Raw genomic sequence first — 17052 nt, forward strand, 5'->3', positions numbered from 1 at the left:
ACCGTCACCATCACTTTGATGAAATGGTTGAAATAGAAATGATTACATTTCTGTTTTGACTGCGGACTTAAAGACTGAGCTTCTATAGGAACTAGAATTGTACAATTGTCATACCATTCCACTCCCCCATACTGTGCTGGGAACACAGAAGGAAGGAGACCTGGACTGGTTGCTTTGGGCATAAAGACGTGCCATTTTTTTCTTTTGTTTACCACTAAGGCTTCTTTCACACTATGGATTGTATGTCCGTTTTATAATATCCGTATTACACCTATTAACGGACGTTTATTAACGGATTTAATAACGGATACATACGGATAAATATTTTACCATTCTTCCTTTATTGAAAACGGATAATGTTTATCCGTATATATCCGTATACATCCGTTATATCATTCCTTTCTAACGTCCGTTAATAAAAACCATTTCACCCTTTCTTGAAGTCCAGCTCCAGAAGTCTTTACTGAGCATGCTCAGCAAAATTAACGTCCGTTAACATAACGGACATTTACGGAGACATTTACTAACGGCCGTGCGCCATAGACTTCAATGTTAAAATATAACGGACGTTAATATATCCGTTACTTGCAACGGACAAAAAAATGGACAAAAAATAGTGCAAGACCCGTCACATATTCCGTTATAACTAATGTCCGTACGTTATAACGGACTATTACGGATCTTTACGGAACATAAAAAAATCCCATAGACTTTAATGATATTTTATAAAGGACGTATAACTTCCGTTTTTTAACATTATCTGACTGATTTTAATACGGATTATTAAAACGGATTTATTTTGTAGTGTGAAAAGGGCCTAAGAGGTTCATTGTAATAATCAAATGACTACAAAAAAGTTTAAGAGAGAAATGAAACATTTGTTAATGGATTCAACGTTTGACTGGAGATCTTTAAATTATATTAAAATCTAAATCAATTAACACAATTTGCATAAATACATTTTTGATATTGGCAAAACCAGACTTGGAAAAGCTGACTTTATTTCCAAATGCAACCAGTAATATTACACAAGAGATTGTGAAGTAAAGATCATTGATTTACATTGCACCATAACAAGAAATAACACCCACATCAATTAATAAGCTTATTTGACTTCTATGCCATTCTATGAAGCTCTTGTGCTTTGCCAATATCAAAAAATACAGCATAAATATTGAAAGTGGAAGTTCAAAGAGAATGGAGTGATGAGCATCGGGAAAGGTTTAGTCCGCTTCTAGTGCAGAGTATATACCAGAGGTGCTCCCTACTGACCCGAATGGGAAAAGCTCCCAACGCATGGCCCAGGCAGAGCACACAACGGAGCTGCTGACATGAAATTTATACATCACCGTGACCGAGTGCCTGGTGTAACAACATTTATATATCTTAGTAACATACAGGGCTTTTTTCTCAGAAAATAGGTACAGAAACTCTAAAACAACCCCCACAAAAGACCCCACACCCTCCAAACCGCATTACATAGTGGGTGTGGTCAAATGTCACCAACAGTGGGAGGGCCTTAAAGGAGTGCATTACATACAGAGTGCAGAGTTCGGGAAGGGGGGGTTACAGAGTGCAGAGTTTGGGGGTGCACTGCATACAGAGTTCAGCCTTTTTTCCCCACAGTTGCTTACCTCTGCATCCCCCATCCACATGGAACTTTTACCTCTTTTCAGCTCTGATCTCTGCATACACTTGTAAACACAGAAGCCAGACTTCTGTGTTTATAAGTGAGCAAGGAGCAGAGGGGCCTGAGGTGGTGGAACTCCAAGTTCCACCAAGTTCCAGCTTAAAAAAAAGCCCTGGTAACATAACATCATGTCCATTACATAGTTTTTATCTTAGGAGTACAGTTCTATGTATTTATAAAAATATAGAAAACAAACTTCTTCTGGTCAAATTACACCAACCAAGTACATTTTTTACACCAATCATATATAAGAACAAAACTTCAGGGTAACTCTAGGAGTCAAAGTTCAAAACATTTGTACCTTTTCTCTGCATTCAGATTATGATTTGCAATTTATTTGGAAAGTAAAGAAACAGAAAAATATATATATATATATATATATATATATATATATATATATATATATATATATATATATATATATATATATATATATATATATATATATATATATATAGAGCATCAGCAAATACAACCCACGAAAGAATAAAATTAATTGGGTAATAAAGTGGAAATAGACATTTTTTTGGGAAGGGTTGAAATGCCTGTTACGCTTTGAGAGGGAATATCCCCATAGAAAGGGAAGTTCCTGCCTCTGACAACTGCATCCAGGACAGGCGTCCTCATTGGGAGATTTACCCCCACCTCCTGTTCCAGGGACAAGTAAAAAAAATGCATTACCCCCCCAACCTCTGACTTGGAGATACTGGTCACCGCTTCACACCAACATGGACAAAGATAGCAAAATCCTGAGGTTAAACATTCCCCTCCACTTTACCCAAGCCATTTTGTTTAGAGTTCCACTTTAAAGTAGAACCCATCGGGGTTGTTTTACCAAAACTGGAGAATGCCAAATCTAGTGCAGTTCTGCATAGAAACCAATCAGCTTCTAACTTCAGTTTGTTCAGTTTTGCGGACAAAAAACCCCCCAAAAACTGGAAGCCGATTGGTTTCTATGTAGAGCTCGCACTCTGTTTTTAGTAAATCAAACCCACCGTGATCTGAGTTTTAGGCCGCACTCACGTGACATTCCTTACACTAAAAGTTGCAAACATACTCCATGTACACAGTTCAACATTAGTGCAACACTAAGGTGGGAAAAAAGGCAAAAAAATAAATAAACTGAAATAAAAAGATGCCAAAAACTTTGGTTGCAAACAGAGGTACCTTTGTAATTTGCTCCATCAACTGTTTCAAACACACTTCTTTCTCCACAACATACATCCCGATTGGACTAAATTCCTTATAGGCAAACCTCTAAACCGTCATTTCCATTTTACCAACAGGGGGGCGGGGGTTGGGCGCTGCGCCCCAGGAGCCACCCATTGTGGGGGTGTCAGGCCGGTCACCCCACATCTCCTGACCCTGAGAAAGCACTGCCTGCATAGTCTAAAGTAAAAAAAAAACCTTGCCAGCCCCTTCTCATATTATTGACATTCCTGTGTCAGTGTCATTGTAAAAAACGAAGCTTCCAAATATCTCAATAGCTCAGTTTTTTCTGGCTGCTCTCCTCTTTCCGCTCCTCCTCCAAGTCTAGCTTTACATTGGAGAAGAAGAGCGGTCACATGACCATCTATGCAATGTTAGAGGAGCATGTGACAAGGTCAGTAAAAAAAAAAAAACTGAGCTAATCAGGTTTATGGACACTTTATTTTACAATACAGTGACACAGGAGGAGTATAGAAGGGGCTGGCAGTCATTTTTTCTTAAATGTATAGAATGCTGGTAGTGCTGTCCCAGGGGGTCTCCAGGAGTGCAGGGGGACAGTTTAGTGTATGGGGGGCTGTATACTGGAGTTTTCATGGATCTCCTAAAGGTGGACAGGGTTGGGGCTGATCGGACATACCGGGGCAGGGAGTTCCAGAGGATGGGAGAGGCTCCGAAGAAGTTCCGAAGGCGAGCATGGGAGGAGGTAACAAGGGAGCTAGAGAGCAGGAGGTCCTGGGAGGAGCGGAGGGGACGATTTGGGTGATGTGAATGGGGACCAATGTTGTGAAGTGACGGTATACTGAGATACAGAAAAGAAAAACACACAATGCGGATGTGCTGTCGGGTTTGATATAGAACATAGTTTGGAGAGGCGATGATCCTATAGTTAAGATTCAAGTAAAAGATTGTGTTGGTCAAATATGAACTGGTGAGTGGTTTATAGATTGAACAGATCGTATTTGGGAGTGGTTTCTGTAAACACTGAAAAGTCCACACAGGATGCCTCACATTGCTGAACTTCATTCAAAGGGTTAAAGGGTGTTTTTGTCTAATTTTAGTGTTAATTGTTAGGCTTCAAAGCGGATGATAGTTATAATAGCTCTGCAAATTACTGCTAAACATGCAAGGAGCCTTGTAATAAAAGTAAAGCTAAAATTACTAAATTGTTTCCAGTTGAGATCAGTTCGCCTAAAATACACTAGAGGTCCCCAGAGAGCTCATAGTACAATCATTGGAAGGCACCTGCTCTATGAAAGCCAGACAAGGCTAGCATGTGCAAACTATCTGTACAATCACACAACTGTCAAATCTACTCCATGACATTTATTTTGCAGACAACAAAGTAAACAAGTACCACTAAACACTGACCACACTATATACAAGTAAGGTTATGCAATGGTGGAATGTTTAATTGTTTTTTTTTTCTATTACTCACAGCTGCAAGTACACTTCTACTGATCCAAATGAAAATTCTATTTCAATAAGAGTCATTATGTTACATTCAATTATGAAATAATCACTGTGATGGGCAGTCAAAGCAGCCAACAGTGATGCACAGGAGACGGTGCAGCTAGACTGCCAACATAGAGAAAGGGTCAATATAGCATAACAGACCCTCCGAGAGTTCAGGGATCCCAGGGCACGCAATACAAAAACCAGAGCTACCTAAAGTTGGCTATTGCCACCTTAACGACTGTCCGTAGTTTCAAAGCGAGTCTCAGAAGCAACCTGAACATTTAGCCCACGTTCACATTGGGCCGGTTTGACATGTCTAATGGCCGGCAACAGCTGAATCGGTAGTTCCTGCAATCTTTTGGTGACTTCAATAGACATCTGTGCAGAAACCCACACAGATGTCTCTGAAATTTATCGTCGAGTTCAGCTGAAGTCACGCAATTTCAAACCCGCCTTCAGCGTGAACCCAGGCAAAGCAGAACTACATTCCATCTGAGCGCCACAAACCAACACCACTATTTAATTAATTTGTAATATTTAAGACAAACTCCCCCATCCATCCATCCATGTCTCCATGCTTTTTGTTGTTGAAAAACCACTATCTAGCATTGCTGGCCGTGGCCATCTTGAGTAGGGCTGCAACGGATCACAGGTGATCCGTGATTCGAACAGGTCACCCCCTTCGGATCGGCACACACTGTGGCCTTTCCTAATGTTAATGCCGCGGCTCCGGAGCTAGGCCGAAGCCACGGCCTTTCCTAACGCTATGGCCGCGGCTTCGGCCTACCTCCGGAGCCGTGGCCATAACGTTAGGAAAGGCCGCGGCTTCGGCCTACCTCCAGAGCCGTGGCCATAACGTTAGGAAAGGCCGCGGCTTCGGCCTAGCTCCGGAGCCGCGGCAATAACATTAGGAAAGGCCGCGGCTTCGGCCTAGCTCCGGAGCCGCGGCAATCCGCGGATCACAGTGTGTGCCGATCCGAAGGGGGTGACCTGTTCGAATCACGGATCACCTGTGATCCGTTGCAGCCCTACTCAAGATGGCCACGGCCAGCAATGCTAGATAGTGGTTTTTCAACAACAAAAAGCATGGAGACATGGATGGATGGATGGGGGAGTTTGTCTTAAATATTAAAAATGAATTAAATAGTGGTGTTGGTTTGTGGCGCTCAGATGGAATGTAGTTCTGCTTTGCCTGGGTTCACACTGAAGGCGGGTTTGAAATTGCGTGACTTCAGCTGAACTCGACGATCTTGGTACACCCGGCAGCGGCCCTCCTCCTCTGTTTACACCCAGAGGAGGAACCCGCACTCGTGGCCATGGGACACACCGCTGGAAGTGACTCTGTACTACCTGAGGGGGGGGGGGGGCTGTCTTGCCTGAGGGGGGGGCTGCCTTGCCTGAGGGTATGTGGATATTTCAGTGGGGGGGGGATGTGGATATTACATTGGGGGGGGGGAAAGAGTTGTGGATATTACAGTGGGGGGGGGGATGTGGATTTTACAGTGGGGGAGAATTTTTTTTTTTTTTGATCCGAAAAAATGACCCGATCCGTGACTCCTGATCCGAACCGTGAGTTTTTTGATCTATTGCACCCCTAATCTTGAGTAATGTAACATTTACTTCCTGGAATCCATCTGCCCTTATTACCTCAGACACTCAGGCACAAGGGTATGTTTAGCTGAGAAAATCCCACTTCCCCTCCTGAAGACTCCTGGAATGCATAACATCATTAGTGTTAATTGAGAGAGTTAAGTTCCACTTTAAAGCAGTTCTAGACATTTTTTTTCCTTAAAAAAATAGATGTCATACTTACCTACTCTGTGTAATGGTTTTGCACAAAGCAGCTCGGATCCCCCTCTTCTGGGGTCCCCCACCAGCGCTGTCCACTCCTCCGAATGCCCCCCTAGCAAGTTGTATGCTATGGGTGCACTTGTGCAGGTGGGCGCCAGAACCAGGCTGTATGTGTCTATAGGGGTACACAGCGCAGCCTCTCCTGCGCCTCCTCCTCACAAGATTGGATTACCATCAAAGATTTCCGTGAATACAGAAAGAGGGGTTGCAGATGGGGACCGTGCTGAATTAAGAGAAGACTCTGGTAAGTGTTTAAGGTCTCTATTCACACCACAGCGTGGGTCACAGCAGGGGCCCGATGCTTCCCTGTTCACCGTTTCAGGCACAATTTCAGTCCAAATTTTCGGCCGAATTCAGGCCTGAAAACAGACCAGAAGACAAACAGGACTCTTGTGCAATTCGCACCAGAGATGTGTGAACCGGCTCCATAGAGAGCCGGTCACAAACTCCTGACATGCAAATTGCCTGTGGTGAAAACACACAAACAGTGTGAACCCAGCCTAAAAGAGAAGTATGGGTTTCAGTGGGAAAAAAAATTAAATACTCACCTAGGTGAATGCTGCGTCTGTCCCCCGCCTCTAAGACTGAGAACTGAGCAATCAAATACCGCTGTTCGCTCAGTTCTCAACCTTCAGTGAGCAGAGAGCCTCGGACTATCAGTCGCCGCGTCTCTGCTCCTCCAGCGCTCACTGAAGAGCTGAGCTGTGGAAAGGGGCGGCAACAGCTGGTCTCAGGCTTCCAGCACAGCGGCTCGATGAGAGGCTGAGCCAGCTGCTGCTCGGTGGATCCCGACCATATGGTCAGGATATTTTCAGAGTCTGTACTGTGACCTTACCACTAAGCCCTGCCCCCCAAACCCCACTAGACCAATACTATGATTGGCAACCTCACTGGTTATTAGTAATGTGCAGGAGGTAGGAGGGTGTGGCCAAGATTCCACAGTATGCTGAGACTTTGATTCCAACGGTTGGATTTGGGTGGGTCTGCTCATACAGCCTACACTAGACAGTGCTGTCCTGAATGTATACACAGGGTCATACTAGCAAGTAGCAGTAGTAGCGCTTAAAATGATATGGTGAATATCAAAATACCATATGGTGTGTGATGAAATAAAACACATAAATCATTAATAAATGTGAAACACAAAACAAATTATATGTGAGTCCATTAAAGTGAAGGGAACGGTGCCAACCTGGCAAAACGTCTATTACACCTAATGTGATATCAAATGAAATGTGAAGACCAATAAGATGATTGGATATATATAGCGAAAATCGTCGTCATCAACAAATCCTTCAGGTGAATGGAAAAAAGTTTGTGACTTAATAACGTGACAGTCCCACCACCGATAAAAGTGCAGGCTTACCGGAACTGATTGACCACTGATGGCGTATGCCAAAAGAGATCGATCAAGGCTTTGTGTGACAGATGTCAAGGCAATCTTTGGCAGGAAGCGTGAGCCCAGTAGGTTGCAGTATCTATGGATGGAGTAGGTCCCCAGGAACAAGCCGGAAGCTGTGTTGGTGCTGGACTTCCAAGACCAATATACTCAGTGTAATAGTAATGCGTAAAAAAAAGGAAAAAAGAAGGGGGGTGGCCACATAGCGTAACTCCGTATGATAAAAAATAAGTATTTATTCACAGCTGACAAACTTACATTTGGCTGGAAGTAAAAGAGCTCTTGCATGTAAATAGGGCGACAGTGGAGTCCTCCCGACGCGTTTCGTGGTCAAAGCACATCGTCTGGGGTATCTCTCCACTGTAGCCCACTCCAATATATATACAATCCATGTATCCATAACCAATCAAATGAGGATCTGACTCACCATCAACAATCAGCAATCACAAGCAGCACTTCCTGAATCCAAGATGGCGCTGCAGCTTGCACTCCAAGCCTCTGTATGGAACATGAACCTCCCAGCATAAACCGGAAGTAAATGTAATGTGTATTGTGGTAGCTGTTGTGATAAAAAGGTAACATGAAAATGGTGGCCACAATAAATGAAAATCAGCTGGACACTAAAATCCATAGAATGTATGGGGTGGCTATGAACTGTAATGTGAAATAATAAAGCGCCGTAATTAGAAACCGGAAGTGCGCGCGTGTCCCAGCCAAGCCTCATTGCCATATCAAAACCGGAAGAATCAGTCCTGTTTCTAGGTCTCTAATGGCAATGGGCTCCTGCGGTGACCAAGCCTCGCTTAGATGCTTGGATCTGACATTTTATACTTGATTTTAATTTTTTAATTCAGTCCATACACCCACCCTCTACAAGTGGTGCAACCAAGTTATCCTTCCCTTTTTTTATCGTTGCTGGCCCCGCAGTCACTTTGTGCTGGCTCTGTAATTATAATATATAATCCCTTCAGTCTTTGGGCTAGTCCCGTGGCCCATTATGATTGGCTACTAGTTTCAGTGTCCACCGTGATTGGACACGTGTCTTTTGTCTATGGGAGTGCCCTGCGTATAAAATAGCGTGGTTTTTTTCAAAACGAGGCTTGGCTTACATGCACACGCGTTTTTGCCATCAAAATGCTCACATTTTCAAAGTGAGGCTTGACCCGCAGGCGCGCTCTCTCTAGCTGTGTAGCGTCTATGATTTTACCACAGTGCAGCCTTCTAAGCGAGGCTTGGTCACCGCACAAGCGCAGGAGCCCATTGCCATTAGAGACCTAGAAACAGGACTGATTCTTCCGGTTTTGATATGGCAATGAGGCTTGGCTGGGACACACGCGCACTTCCGGTTTCTAATTACGGCGCTTTATTATTTCACATTACAGTTCATAGCCACCCCATACATTCTATGGATTTTAGTGTCCAGCTGATTTTCATTTATTGTGGCCACCATTTTCATGTTACCTTTTTATCACAACAGCTACCACAATACACATTACATTTACTTCCGGTTTATGCTGGGAGGTTCATGTTCCATACAGAGGCTTGGAGTGCAAGCTGCAGCGCCATCTTGGATTCAGGAAGTGCTGCTTGTGATTGCTGATTGTTGATGGTGAGTCAGATCCTCATTTGATTGGTTATGGATACATGGATTGTATATATATTGGAGTGGGCTACAGTGGAGAGATACCCCAGACGATGTGCTTTGACCACGAAACGCGTCGGGAGGACTCCACTGTCGCCCTATTTACATGCAAGAGCTCTTTTACTTCCAGCCAAATGTAAGTTTGTCAGCTGTGAATAAATACTTATTTTTTATCATACGGAGTTACGCTATGTGGCCACCCCCCTTCTTTTTTCCTTTTTTTTACGCATTACTATTACACTGAGTATATTGGTCTTGGAAGTCCAGCACCAACACAGCTTCCGGCTTGTTCCTGGGGACCTACTCCATCCATAGATACTGCAACCTACTGGGCTCACGCTTCCTGCCAAAGATTGCCTTGACATCTGTCACACAAAGCCTTGATCGATCTCTTTTGGCATACGCCATCAGTGGTCAATCAGTTCCGGTAAGCCTGCACTTTTATCGGTGGTGGGACTGTCACGTTATTAAGTCACAAACTTTTTTCCATTCACCTGAAGGATTTGTTGATGACGACGATTTTCGCTATATATATCCAATCATCTTATTGGTCTTCACATTTCATTTGATATCACATTAGGTGTAATAGACGTTTTGCCAGGTTGGCACCGTTCCCTTCACTTTAATGGACTCACATATAATTTGTTTTGTGTTTCACATTTATTAATGATTTATGTGTTTTATTTCATCACACACCATATGGTATTTTGATATTCACCATATCATTTTAAGCGCTACACTTATGTATTCCTTTGTTATTTTGCTTATTTGAACAAGCCGTGTCAGCAGCTACCATTACCGTATAATTGGCAGCGCAGTGTATTCACTCTTTTTAGCAAGTAGCAGTAGCATTTATATTGGGCTGAATTCCAATGTTGATTATAAAGGTTCTCTAACCAAGTAGTACATCTATAAACAAAATGCAATCACTGGTACGCTTTTTACTCCTTTTGTTATGACCACCCAACTGACACAGATGTGTAGCAAAACGCTGCACGCCATAGGATACGACATCTCTTGGTGGATACACCCCGATCTTCACATCTGTAACCTTAGGATACTTTAAAAAAAATGTGCGACCTGCGACAATGTGGAGCTCTGCCACTTACTGCAAAGTGCCAACCATTTTCATATTACAAATCGGGTCATAGCGCTGTACCACTTCACACATGAAACGGTTCTTTGTGTACATTTGTAGGTATCACAGATAGCAGTAATAAGCATTTCTCTAGCAGAAAGGGATAGAACCTCGGCCAGGTTTTTATTGTCTACAGTGGGGACTGAGATACTCTCCCCTCACTACAGTGAAACATGCTATATCTTAGAAAGAGAACACTGTACAGGGCAAATCCCACAAACCTTCCCCACACAGCAATAAAATGAACCAAAAACGACTATCGTTTTGCTTTAAGATAACCAAAGACATGAGCTGACAGCAGAGCTGGGGGTGTGAGATAAAACCTCTCCAGATTGGTACTGTACCACCCTCATTATGGCTGGCACTGACAGCACAGATCCACATTTACATTATTTGGCTGAGTTTAGCATTCCAGTTTACGTCGGCAATCCAGAAATACTTGAGCCTGAGAAAAGTTGGATTGTGCATATAAGCCCCTCTCTGTGGTGTCAACTGGACCCAACAAATGTGTGACTGAGGTTCTCTAAAATCTCTTAAATCAAGCAAGTGGAGGAACTCCCAGGTCCATTCTGAGCTCTGCATGATCTGTGAATGGGGGAGCAGGACACAGAAGCGCCCAACCCTCCCCCGGACCAGACAGTGCAAAGGATAAAATTGTCCGACGAGATCAGAAAGAAAATTATAGCGCAGAAAGACTAAAAGTCCATCTTCAAGCAACTTTATGTTCCTGTGACACCCTTCCAAATATTAAAAGGGTTAGTGTCCATGGAAGTGTAGCCAACCTCCCTGGACCTGGCTGCAAATGGATCTCAGATTGAACAGGATAGTGCAAAGGGTAGCCAAAGAGCCAAGGAAAGTTTCCATAGAATACAAACTGAAGTCCAACACCCAGGTAGATCAGGATCTGGTTGCACCAACAGTCGCTTTTTGAGTGACGGTGGGCTCAAAAGGAAGACCCAGAAGTACTCCACTGCTGAAATAAAAACCAAAAGCCCAGACTGAGATTTAATAAAATGAAAATTGACAAGTCACAATACTCCTGGGAGAACGTCCTTTGGAAGATGACGACATAACTGGAGCATTTTGGCAGGTCACATTAGCTCTAAATTCATAGATGAAAAAAAAAAAATGAAGCTTTCAAAGAAAAGAACACTGTGCCTACTGTGAAACATGGAGGTTTGGTTAGGTTTTGAGGCTTCTTTGCTACTTCAAGCATGGGGCAAGTTGAATCTGTGCAGGGCACATACAAAAAAAAAAAAACAAACAAAAAAAACCACACAGCGAGGATCCGTACATGTCTCATCCGCTTGCTCAGCGGGGATCGCGCCGTTGATCCCCGCTGAGCAGATGACAGGGTGGTCCCTGCACATTGTGCAGGGACCCCCCTGTCTGATTTCCGCTCTCCCCTATAGGTGGGATCAGATGAACACGGACCGTCTGTCCGTGTTCACCCAATTCAATTCAAAATGGGATTTTCCTCAGTCTGCAGAATCAGACCATAGCAGACACCGATGAGATCGGGTGTCATCGATTGTTCACCCGCTATCTCATAGGGATACATGCATGTCCCCTTTTCATCCGTAAACGGAATGAAAAAACGGACAAACGGAGGCGGATCATTACTGATCCGCCCCGTGTGAAAGGGCCCTTACTCCTGCACCCGTAGACCAGTGTTGCTCAACTCCAGTCCACAAAGTACCCCAACAGATCATGTTTTCAGGATTTCCCCTCAGGTGAAACGGCTGTGGTAATTACTGAGGCAGTGAAACTGATCAAATCACCTGTGCACAATAATGGAAAGCCTGAAAATTTGACCTGTTCGGGGCGCCTTGAGGAATGGCGTTGAGAAACGCTGCCCTAGACACAACAAGCATCTAACCCTTGCAGGAGGGGGGAATTTGGGTAGCAGGCAGGGGTAGATTCTCTAAAGGTAGAATTATACTAATTTCTAGTGTTACCTTGGGGGAATACAAGTCCATATAAAAGTCATGAAAAGTTAAGAGTATATCCGTATGTATGCAAACTGCATCCCCAGAATTCATTGTAATGGCGGTTATTCAAGTGGAACCTCTCTCTGACTTCTCCGACATGGCTAGCATATTTTCGCCTTCCTCATAAAAAAAAACCTTTGCTAAAGAAAGTCTCTTATCCTCAGATTTTAACATCAAATCATACTACACACTGTACCCCCAACCATACCTTCTCAGGAATGTTGGGTACGGTTGGTTAGATTCTCTAAGGTGGAATTATACTCAGAGTTGGGCTTTAAGGAAACAATTTTTGCAAATGACTTCAGAAATGACTTTAACATGTTAAAGATGATATAATTTGCATGATTGGGTTACCATCCATTATAACTTCATTATGTAACTTCCAATTGCATTACGTCATTATATCTTCTGTTACTTAAAGTCTTGCAGTGATCATTTTGTCATTTTAGGAAAGCAGAGATTTCTTGTAAATGTCCATATTAAAATATATGTGTTTGGCATTTCTTGGAAAGTCTCTCTGTAGCTGTAATGGGGAACAGATGTATGAAGTATGCAGTCAAACTCTGCTGGCAGATAAGAGCTTTGACCTCTACTTGATGGGTTCTCAATGCAGGATTCTCTTTTTAAACAAATCTGCACTGAGCCAGTAACATGACATCATCGGTTTACAAAAGTGGACACTTTTCCCCTCCAAGCCCAAGTATTTAGATATATTTATCAACTTTTATGTCTCCAAATGAGAAACAGGTTCACAGTGCACCTGACAATATGGTTTTAACATTTCTGCCCCAAGCTGGATGTCATTGGTCCCTAGTGTGTATGGGGAGAGGGGGCAGGTATGCAAGGGCAGGGATACTTGGGTTATCCATTAACATTATGCCATCGGTACCATGCCACCAAGCTGCAGCGCACCCAAGACACTTGAGGAAAGGCTCACACTTGAGCTTTGGCTTCAGGCATTTTTGAAGCTTTTTTTATGCACATACACTATATTACCAAAAGTTTTTTTTTAAAGAAAATGTTTATTGTGCCAATGAGCAACATACATAAAATACAGTAAATGATACAGTAAAAACTACCATAAAGGCACATTGCAATAGTGCAAAAAAAAAAAAAAAAACTTGCTAGAAAGTACAAAAGGCACATTGGTACTTAAAGGGGAGGGGACAAGATTTAAAATAGAACAATTGAACCAAAAGAAAAAAAAGGAGGAAGGGATTGGTTAGGTCTCGATCGATTCTTAACCTAGCTGTAGGAGCTAAAAACAGTAACTTCACCCAAAACACTGCATAACCCCCCAAAGGGGCCATTCAATGCTGTCAAAGGCCTTGGCAGTGTCTAGAGACAAGATCGCTCTATTGCCAGAGTTGTCTACAGGGACCTGTAAATTTAGAAATAAACGTCTAATGTTGAACGCTGTAGACCTAGCGAATAAATCAAGATTGGTCTCTATGTACAATTTTTGAGATTACTTTTTCCAAGCGCGTGGCCAAAACTCTAGCCAAGTGCTTGACATCTGAGGTCAGCAATGAAATGGGTCTATATGAATCAGGGAGTCGATCATCCTTACCAGGTTTTAGGATCACCGTCTCGTTCATCGAGGGCGGCAAACGTCCCCGCTAAGTTGCATCATTTAAAAAAAAAAAAAAAAAAACACACAACTATCTTCAAATCAGGGTATAAAGGCAGGGATCCTCAAAACTACAGCCCTCCAGCTGTTGCAGAACTACACATCCCACGAGGCCTTGTAAAACTGACAGACATTTACAGACATGATTAGGCATGATGGGAATTGTAGTTCCTGAACTGGAGGGCCATAGTTGGAAGACCCATGGTATAAGGTGTTCAGCACATCTCTTGTAAACCTCCACAGGCAACCCATCTACCCCCGAGGATTTCCCAGGGGGAGAGAGGGCAAGCGCCACCAGCAACTCATCACTCGTGATAGGGGGCATTCAACAGAACCCTATCAGATCCTGTTAGTTTAGGTAAACCACAGAGTCAAAAATGCATGGATATCATCAGTAGAAGGTGTTACCTTGGGGGAATACAAGTCCATATAAAAGTCACGAAATGTTAGGAGTATATCCGTATGTATGCAAACTGTATCCCCAGAATTCGTTGCAACCGCGGTTATACAAGTGGAACCTCTGTGACTTTGCCAACATAGCTAGCATATTTTCGCCTTCCTCAAAAGACTTTTGCTGAAAGAGTCTCTTATCCTCAGCCTTTGTTAACATCAAATCGCTTGACTACACACTGTACCTCCAACCATACCTGCTACAGATATTGTGCATGAAAATGGAGTGGTACTATAGACGAAGGTACTCATCAGGAAGCGATGGATCGATCAACGTAATACATCGAGGCACATTCCGGTCACGTCACTTCCGGCTCCCAAACTTCAGGTTTATTGTACTACGACGATGTAATGCACACCGGCCCACAAGTGCAGGGTGGCCGACAATCCCTGACAAACACTATATGAAGGCACTTTTAAATGTAAGCAGCCAATTGGCATCTGTTATGTGTGATACTTTAAAATAAACAGTTTTATGCTACGGCACCCTTTTTATCTAATTTCTAACGGGATAACGTGTTGGCGGGGAGGTTATTTTGAAGGCTAACCTGGTTCATCTCTAGTTATTATTCAAGTAAGTCCAACGATCCACAAAACACTCATTCTGACCTTCTTTTTAGTTAAAGAGGTCATGTTCTTCTGGTGAGTAGGACATTTAACCACACACATCGGGTGCAACTGCAAGGCTATCTGCATATGGTGATGGGGTTGAGTGTTGGAAATGTATCACAGAACAACTTATGGGCTTTCAAATGAATTTATTTAGGTTTTTAATTATTTTTGTATATGAAATGTAAAATCCAAATGATTTAGCACAGAGCACATATATATATTTACCAGTAGTTATACATATTATTTGATTGATGGCTGATCAAACAAATTCACTAGCGCCCCCTACCACTGTCATGGATCACTCAAGTTAGCATTATCTACACTTTGAGGGGGTTGCAGCTTGTATATTTATCACTTAAAACAAAAATTATTAATTTTACCTATTCATAGCACGAGACTAAGACTGGGATGTAATTAAAGTTCATGGGCTAGATTCAGAAAGATGAGCGCATCTTTCTGCGGGCGTAACGTATCTCCGATACGTTACGCCGCTGTAACTTTGGGCACAAGTAACAGTAACTTTACTGCTCTAGACCCTAGGGGGGGTTGGACTGTGGGAGTATACAAGCCCCAAAACAAGCATACAAACAGGAATAAGGGGAGCAGAGCCATATGCTTGAAGGTGGACAAAGCGTTCAGATCATGATTGGATATGAATAAGCTATGAAACAACCAGAAGGGGAGATTTTTGCTTTTTAGGGATTTTTTTAAACATATGTATGGGTCACCTGATAATAGGTTTATGCTATTGGGTCAACTTTGGATGTCACTTTATTTATTTTCAAACAATCCTCAAAACACTCCTTTATTTAAGCTACATAAACAGATAGAATTCTAGCGCACGTGCCGGTGATCTGCCGAGCTGGTTCCTGCTATCGATATGGTTCCGCACAGGCGCAATCCGACCTGACGGAAAGCTCCGAGCGGGAACAGCTGTTCGTCAGCTGTAGATGCGCTCGCTGCCGATGCTTGATAATACACGCCGCCGCTCTATACAGCAAGGAGGCAGGAAGGGGCGGATGTGATATTGAACATGATGACCCATGGCTTGCTGCGTGTAGGCGCTGTCCAATAGGGCACGATTCTCGCCCCCTTCTTGGCTTCGCCCCCTTTCCCGGGGTCTTCCGCCCCTTGCGGCGTGTAGTATGTGAGCTGTCTTTGTGGCCGCTGTGCATGAGCAAGCGGCGCGAGCGTGCGCTATTGCCGCGCCTGCGCAGTTGATGGTGGCATTAACAGCAGACGATCATCTGTTGAGTTTGGCCATTTCCGTGGCCTCTTACTGCGCATGCGCAGAGTCTGCGCAGTTGGTTCCGGAACCTATCCAATGGAGGAACCAGATCGTTAAGACACCGGCTTTCCTTCTGAAAAAAAACTGCAGTTTATTTCACTTTGCCTTTCCCAAAAGGATTAAGAAAAAAAACAAACACACTGGTATTTTGCAGCATAGAACGGGACAACCGATACCACAGAAGCATTATGCTACAGATCATGTTTCAAAGGAACAGGATTTTTATTTTATTTTTTGTTAGGGTTACAGCCATATTAAAGCGGAGTTCCACCTAAAAGTGGAAATTCTGCTTAATCCACTCCTCGACCCCTTACATGCCACATTTGGCATGTAATATTTTTTGGGGGGAGTGGGGGCTTCAGTAGGAGTGGGACTTCCTGTCCCACTTCCTCCTTCCACCCAGGGACCACTTAAACGATACGTCATATCGCCTACGGTGGCCCCTTCCTTGTAGGCGATCGCCTGGGACACGTGACAGGTCTCAGGCAATCGCCTGTCCACTCAGGGAGCGGTGCGCTGCTCGCGCATGCGCAGTGAGTGCCCTGCCGTGAAACCGAAAGCTGTCACGGCAGGGTGCCCACAGTTGCAATGCAGGCACCGGCAGAGAAGGGGGGGAGAGCAGCAAAGCTCCGGGCGGCACATCACTGGACCATGGAGCAGGTAAGTATGTTTATTAAAAGCCAGCAGCTACGCTTTT

The 17052-nt window shown here is 43.6% G+C and overlaps 1 protein-coding gene across 6 annotated transcripts in view; it reads right to left on the reverse strand.

Annotated features, from left to right (window-relative positions):
• Positions 1-17052, reverse strand: part of ARHGAP12 (Rho GTPase activating protein 12) — a 186267-nt gene that overhangs the window by 71789 nt on the left and 97426 nt on the right. The gene's annotated exons all lie outside the window — the stretch shown is intronic.

The sequence above is a fragment of the Rana temporaria genome, chromosome 5 (genome assembly GCF_905171775.1).
Source record: "Rana temporaria chromosome 5, aRanTem1.1, whole genome shotgun sequence".
Taxonomy (NCBI): domain Eukaryota; kingdom Metazoa; phylum Chordata; class Amphibia; order Anura; family Ranidae; genus Rana; species Rana temporaria.